The sequence below is a fragment of the Phyllostomus hastatus genome, unplaced genomic scaffold, assembly GCF_019186645.2.
Source record: "Phyllostomus hastatus isolate PE091 unplaced genomic scaffold, TTU_PhHast_1.1 phas_contig_58, whole genome shotgun sequence".
In the NCBI taxonomy this organism is placed as follows: Eukaryota; Metazoa; Chordata; class Mammalia; order Chiroptera; family Phyllostomidae; genus Phyllostomus; species Phyllostomus hastatus.
This window is the reverse complement of record NW_025333916.1, coordinates 11,067,335-11,075,161: the sequence shown is the minus strand read 5'-3', so window position 1 is coordinate 11,075,161 and position 7,827 is coordinate 11,067,335. Positions and strand designations below refer to the sequence as shown.

Below are 7,827 nucleotides of genomic sequence, written 5' to 3'. Positions count from 1 at the left end.
TATTCCAGGACCAGTTAGCTATTCTGATGTTGAAAATTACTCTTTGTTGGCTAAACTTTTTTTTCCATATAACTTCAATTAGGTTATCACCCAAAGTTATACTAATTTAATCACACTGGATTTTACATTACTATATTAGATATAAAAAAAGAACATCATTCTGTATGCAAAAACTTTGAGTCACAAAGCACAATATGTAAGAGGAGAACCACTTCTTTTTGAGCTATACCAACTTTCTTTTTTTTTTAAAGTACATTTTATTGATTATGCTATTACAGTTGTCCCATTTTTCTCCCCTTTATTCCCCTCTACCCTGCACCTCCCACCTACTATCATTCCCCCTCCTTACTTTATGTCCATGGGTCATACATATAAGTTATTTGTATTCTCCATTTCCTATATTATTCTTAACCTCCCCCTGTCTCTTTTGTACCTACCACTTATGCTTTTTATTCCCTGCACCTTTTCCCCACTCCCACTCCCTACTGATAATCCTCCATGTGATCTCCATTTCTATGATTCTGTTCCTGTTCTACTTGTTTGCTTAGTTTTTGTTTTTTTAGGTTCAGTTATTGATATTTATGGGTTTGTTTTCATTTTACTGTTCATATTTTTTATCTTCTATTTCTTAGATAAGTCCTTTTAAGAAGGGCTTGGTGATGATGAAGCCCTCCTTTAACTTGACCTTATCTGGGAAGCACTTTATCTGCCCTTTCATTCTCAATGATAGCTTTGCTGGATAGAGTAGTCTTGGATATAGGTCCTTGCCTTCTATGACTTTGAATACTTCTCTGAGAAATCAGCTGAGAGTCTTCTGGGAACTCCTTTGTTGGTAACTGTCTCCTTTTCTCTTGCTGCTTTTAAGATTCTGTCTGGAATAATGTAATTATGTTGTGCCTTGGTATGTGCTTCCTTGAGTCCAACTTGTTTGGGACTCTCTGAGCTTCTTGGACTTCCTGGAAGTCTATTTACTTTACCAGATTGGGGAAGTTCTCCTTCATTATTTGTTCAAATGAGTTTTCAATTTCTTGCTCTTCCTCTTCTACTTCTAGCACCCCTGTGATTTGGATGTTAGAACACTTAAAGTTGTCCCAAAGGTTGCTAAGCCTCTCCTCATTTTTTTGAATTCTTGTTTTTTTTTTTATTCTGTTCTGGCTAAATGTTTATTTCTCCCTTCTACTCCAAATTGTTGGTGTGAGTCCTGGTTTCCTTCCCTTCACTGTTGGTTCCCTGTATATTTTCTTTATTTCACTTTTCATAGCCTTCACCTTTTCCTCTAATTTGCAACCATACTCAACCATTTGTATGAACATCCTGGGCACCAGTGTTTGAACTCTGCATCTGATAGGTTGGCTATCTCCTTGTTGCTTAGATTTATTTTTGGAGCTTTGATCTCTTTTCATTTGGGCCTTTTTTTTTTTTTTTGTCTCAGAATGCCTGTTATGTAGTAAGGGGTGGAGTCTTAGGTATTCTCCAGGATGGGGCAGCCCAGGTCACTTCGTTGTGATTCTATATGTGGAAGAGGGGTCCGAGAGGAAACAATGCCACTTGCTAGGCTCTCATCAGGCTTTCAGTCACTTCCCCTGCCGCCCACAAGCAAATTGGGCCCTTCTGGTGCTAATTCCAGAGTGGGTGGGCTTGTGTACATTTTAGGACCCTGTGGGTCTCTCCAGCAAACTCTCCTGTGAGGCTGGGAGTTTCTCCTGCTGCCGCAACCCCCACAGATTTTTACAGCCAGAGGTTTTGAGGCTTTCTTTTCCCTGCACTGGAACTCTGGGTTGTGTGGGCTGTCTCACTCCCTAGTTGTTCCTCCCAGTTTATCTGCACACAAATGTGGGACCACCTGGTCCTGCAGCCACCACCTTCCCATGCATCATTTTTGCCCCATCTCTGCCCATCCTACTACTCTGGATGAATGTTTCTTCTTTAACTTCTTGGTTGTTGGTCTTCCATACAGTTTGATTTTCTGGCAGTTCTGTTTTTTTTTAATTTGTTATTTTCCTTCTTTTAGTTGTGTGAAGATGCAAAGTGTGTCTACCTATGCCTCCATCTTGGCCGGATATACCAACTTTCTTGACACAGTTTAAATATGAGGCCAAATTATGGTATAATGTCTCTATTTTCAGTAAAATGTATTTTATGATAGCAGTCTCTATGGCTAGATCACATTATATATTTATCTGCTAAATAACCAGAAAATAGTTATATTTGTGTAAAAAGAAATAACACAGGTAAGAGAAAAAAATTTGGACTGTAATTCTGATTCCATCAAAAACTTGTGTATGACTTAAGCAGGAAAACTCTCTGAGTCTCAGTTTCCCTTTTATTAAATAAGATAACAGTAGCATTAACCCTTACTTATGAAAATGCAGGGTGTCCACCTTAAAAATAAGCCTTAATGCTAAGAAATTCACCATACCTTCTTAGGAAGAGGACCACATAACAATTCAGTTTATGTTAGTCTCCTAGACAAGTTAGACATCGCTGAGTAGCTAAAGAAGCAAAGAAGGGACCAGAACAAGAAATGCTCTTTTGTACTTTTTGTAAACTAAGTTTAGTGACCATGGGCAGTTTGTTTAGATTCTCTCTGTCTAGGTTTGTTATTTTCTGCTATCAGGGAACTGTTAGAATTTCTTCCTTCACTAAATTCTTCCAAACCTACCTGAAAAACTAAAGTCCCTTGGAAGCTCCTAATAGTCTCATTAGAAATTTTTCAACAATTAAAATAAAGGAATACAATAAATAATTTTATTTGACATTTCAGTGACCATAAAGCTTTGGCCTAGAATAAATAAAATCAACTCATTTGAGTGAGAAATTTAAAAAGTTAATTGGCCATTTCATATTACATAGACCTGACAATTAACTCACAGGTTTGTACATGGGGTTTGCATTTATTTATTTGCTTCCTCTCCCCTACTTTCCTAAAGCCAGCCCTCCCACTAATCACAGATGCTTATAGTACCCTATGTCCTTCATCTTGACCATTTCCATGTACATTGGCCTGACTTACAACTGACAGCATCTCTTCACCTGAGGGCTTTCCTGACCAGTGAGGCCTGTTCCTTCTCGGCTTGGAGCAGATTGGAAATGACTAAGAATTAATAGGCCCCCTGAGTAGCTCTCTTCCAAGCCTGTACAAACACCTGAGCCCCCTCTGAGGCATGGGTTCTACACATTTTCCAGAGCTTTCTAGTGGAATTAAGTCCTAGTTGCCTACATCCTGTATTGCGTGCCTTCCCTGGCCTGCCCCACTTTTCAACTTCCCTAGGGTATTATCTGAGATCACGTACCAAATAAACTATTTAAACATGAATCTCTGGTTTAGAGTCTATTTTCTGGGGGACCCAAACTGTGCAGTATCAACTAAATAAGAAGTATGGTGGGCTATGTCTTGGGTTGACTTATGTTCCCTGCTCTGCCCCCAAAATATATTGAAGTCCTAATGCCCAGTGCCTCAGAATGTGGCCTTATTTGGAAATAGGGATATTGCTGATGCAATTAGCTTAGATGAGGTCATTAGAGTAGCTTGTATATGAATAGACTGGTATCCTTTTAAAAAAATGCTTTATTTTTGTTCAATTACAATTGTCTGCATTTTAGACTGGTATCCTTATAAAACGAAGAAGAGACAGAGAGGTAGAGACAGAGGAAGAAGAAGACAAAGACTGGAGTATTGCAGCTTCATGGTAAGGAACACAAAGTGTGGAGAGTTGTCTACCACCAGAAGCTAGAAAGAGCCAAGGAAGGATTCTACCTAGAGCCTCAGAGAGAACATGACCCAGAAATCAAACACTTTGATTTCTGACTTCTAGCTTTCAGAAGTATAAAAAAATAAATGTCAGGTGTTTAAGCCACCCAGTTCCTGGTTCTTTGTTACAGAAGTCCTAAGAAACTAATATAAGATACAAAGCCTATTCTAGGTGTTTTCCAAAACCATCTCAGCTGCTTATTTGCTCAATTGGGTGTTTCTCCTTTTTTAAAAAAATATTTTATTTTATTTATTTTTTTAGAGAGAGGGGAAGGGAAGGAGAAAGAGAAGGAGAGAAACATCAATGTGTGGTTCTCTCATGCCCCCACCTGGGGTCCTGGCCCACAACCCAGGCATATGCCCTAACTAGGAATTGAACCAGTGACCTTTTGGTTTGCAGGCCCATGCTCAATCCACTGAGCTATACCAGCCAGGGCTGGGGGTTCCTTCTTACCTCCCCAGCACTCCACATTCCTCACTTTACACTTTGACTTTAAATGTCTACTTCTGTTTCTCCCTTAGTTTGGTGACATGTTTATTATTATTCTCTGATTCACTGATCTTGATCCTCTTCCGCTTCATTTTTAGCTCTGCAGTATAGGCATATCTTGTTTTATTGCACTTCATTGTATTGCACTTCACACATGCTGCACTTTTTATAAGTTAAGGACAAGACACTCTACTAGCAAAAAGATTATAACTCACTGTATTGAGGTGGTCTGGAACCAAACCCTCAATATAATCGAGGTATGCCTGTATACTTTGAGTTAGTGCAGTGGTTTTAAACTTTAGTGTGTAGGAGAACCTCCTGGCAGGCTGGTTAAAACAGAGATTGTTGAACCTTCACCCCCAAAGTTCCTGATTCAGTAGGTCTATAAGGCCAAGATTTTGCATTACTAGCAAACTCATACTCTCAGGTGCTGCTGTTTCAGAACCATATTTTGAGAACCTGGTTTTAGGAATTGTCATAATTTCCCATTCTTTTTTTTCAGCCCATGCAGACTTATTCAAAGATTAGGAAGTGTAGTTGGAAAAGAACAGAGTGGCCCTGACCCAGGGGAAGGATAGTCATGGCTTCAGCTTAATATTTGAAGGTCAACATGGTGCTCACAGAGGCCAAGAACTTGCCCAGGAAGGCGTGTACTGTAGGGGTGAAATCAGAGGCATGGTGGCTTGCCAGAGTCACCAGCAAGCAGTGGCTCAGGAGCTTGGAGTTGATGGGGTCCATATTCAGCTTGTATGTATACAGGTTGCTCAGAGCTGGCAGGGTGCCACACAAGTTGCCCAACTAGGCCACAATATCACTAAACTTTTTGCCATGGCCCTCAATCTGGGAGAAGCTGTGGGCCAGATTAAAGTAGAATAAGTAGGCCTTGGTGATGGGGAAGCTCAGGAACATCCTCTCTAGGATCTCTGCACCATAGTCACCTGCATGGCTGCCAAAATTATCCTAGGCAGCCTTGACGTTGGTTTTGTCGTGGGAGTCAGCACCATGGTTAGTTTTTTCTGAGTCTGAATAAGGACCAGAAGGATCAGAATTCCCCATTCTAAATCACCATCTGTGGCTCAACCCCGCTCCCCTATCCTCATTTTCCAGCATCAGCAGAGTGTGAACCCCACCTAAAAAGATAAAGATCTCAAGACTCTGCTGTGCCAGAGATCACTAGGAGGTCCTAGGTATGACTCATTGTCCTGGTAAGTTGAATCTATCTTAAACAGTGCTGCCAGACTCATGTCTCTAAAGCACAAATGTGATTGGATAACCTCTGCTAAATTACTTTTTTCAGGTTGAAATTCAGACTCCTTAGCATGATATGAAAGAGCTATAGTAGTCTCACACTTGCCTGATCTTCCAGCCTCATTTCCCTCTTTTGTCTTATAATGGGAGTAGAGTACACTAGGAAACAATAGTTATTGGGCACCTTGCACTAGTTGCATTATATGTGTCACCTTATTTGGTCATCACACAAACCCTCAAGGGAGAAGTGATTAATTTTCATTTTATAGATGAGGAAATGGAGGCATAGTCAGCTAAATAACTGACTGAACACAGTCACTCTGCCTCTGAGAATCCAAGCCTTGATTCAAACACAAGTCTAAATGATTTCAAAACTCCATTCTGCAGTCTTTTCACTCGGGTGACCAAAAATCCCAGTTTACCCAGGACAGTGCCTGTTGTCCCAGAGTAATTATAAAAAGCATTACTTTTCACTCTCAAAAGTATCATCCTGGCTTTGCTAGTCACTCTGCCTACATTCTAAACCCACCATCTAGCTATACCTGGAATGCACTATACTCATTCATGATTCAATTCCTTTGTACTGTTCCTTCTGCCCTCTATTTCCCTTGTCTCTTAGAAAAACATGTGTCCAGTTCTTAGGACACAGTTCTTCTGCACTGTCTCTGGCATGTGCCCCATTCCTCCAGCAACAGGCAAAGGGTTGGATCCATTCCTCTGTGCTCCTCATAGTCCATGCTTACTGTTATCTAATTCCAATTTCTTGAGTAGTTGGAAGTCTCTACCAGCCTGTGAATTCGTAATGTTTTAGCCTGTACCTTAACTATCTCTGAATATCCACAGCACCTATAATTTTGCAGGGTTCAGGGTAGATGTTTATTAACTATTTGTTGAATAATTGAATAAATGAAATAATGAAATTGGAAAGATCTAGCTGTCTTCAAAAACTATGATAAAAGTAGAAAGAGGATCTTTCAATATAAGCAGGTTTATACCAGCTAGTTATGATTTACTTTACCTGGAAGTTGCTTAATTTCTGAGAAATCATTCAAACTGCCTCTGACCTTGCTCAACAGTCGCACACAGGGTGTCCTATTTTATGAAGTGGTTCTCCTATTTGCAGCTTGAGGTATTGCTACTGGTTCTCTAGACACCACTAGGCAGGTATGTTTACTCAGCACAAAACACTTTCTAAGACTTTCTTTTGAGAGGTTGTGAGAAGTAGCTCACTTTGTGGCACCGTTTTGCCTCATGCCACACTCAAGTGTTTGCCCATCCTCTATTACACGTTAGTTACGAGTCAAACTGCCTGGGCTGGAATCTTCATTCCACCATTTCCTACTAGATGACAATGTGAAAGCCTCTTATGTTTTCTTAAATCTCAATTTCTTCATCTGAAAATCAGTTTCTAGCCCAGAGTGTCATTATAACAATTAAATACACTTTATAAAATGTTTAACATAGTGGTTGCAACAAGTAAGAATCAGTGTTATTTATTATTTTTAATAAGAATACTATTATTCCTTCTGTATGCCTATGCTTGCCTACCAGAGTAGAAACCTTGTTTTATCCAATTAGCTATTTCTTCAGCTTTGTCCTTAAGGATGCATATTAATTTTAGATATCATATTCCCTGGATAAGCACTAAAGACTGTACATTACTATAGATATTCCACCAGCCCCCTAATCTCCTAGTCCCTCCTCACCTGGCACTACTACTGTACCATAAAAGCTTTTAAGATACACCTCTGTTTAACTGACCCACGAGACTGTCTTTGCATGGCTCCTTGAGAAGACAAAGCCCAAGGCAGAGATTCAAGTGCTGACACTAGAGACTGGTAATCCCAAAATAATGATGATGAGGGGAAAAGGAGAAGTGAGGAAATAAGAGATGTGGTGTAATGATAGCTGCCACTTTACACTTAGTTCAGAAGCAGTATGACAATTCACGATGCAGTTATGTTTACACACACAAAGAACTTTCTCCTAGGAAGTTGCAAGAAGATGCTCATTTTGTTGCAGCCATGGGAAGAAAGGGGGGAAATTCAGCTACCGATCCCTCCAGTTTCTTGTTTCCTATTGGCCATGTTTCACTGTACAAAGAGACAACTTCATGGCACTTCCAAGCTGTATCATTAGGCCCCTTGGTGGCCACTCAGGAAGTCAGTTTCCATGCCTATGATATGCTGTATCATTTGAATTCAAAGTGGAAAGGTGACTTAGTTTGAGTGGGTGCTTCCCAAGAGAAAGAAGGAGGAATGTCAGCTAGGAAACCTCAGAAACTGCACAAAGTTGGTATTGAATACACTGATTTTCTAGGCTCCTATGTAAAAGTCTG

At 40.1% G+C, this 7,827-nt stretch overlaps 1 pseudogene; it reads right to left on the bottom strand.

Moving 5' to 3' along the window:
• Nucleotides 1-4,832: 4,832 nt before the first annotated feature.
• Nucleotides 4,833-5,297, bottom strand: LOC123824927 (annotated as a pseudogene).
• Between the last annotated feature and the right edge of the window lie 2,530 nt (nucleotides 5,298-7,827).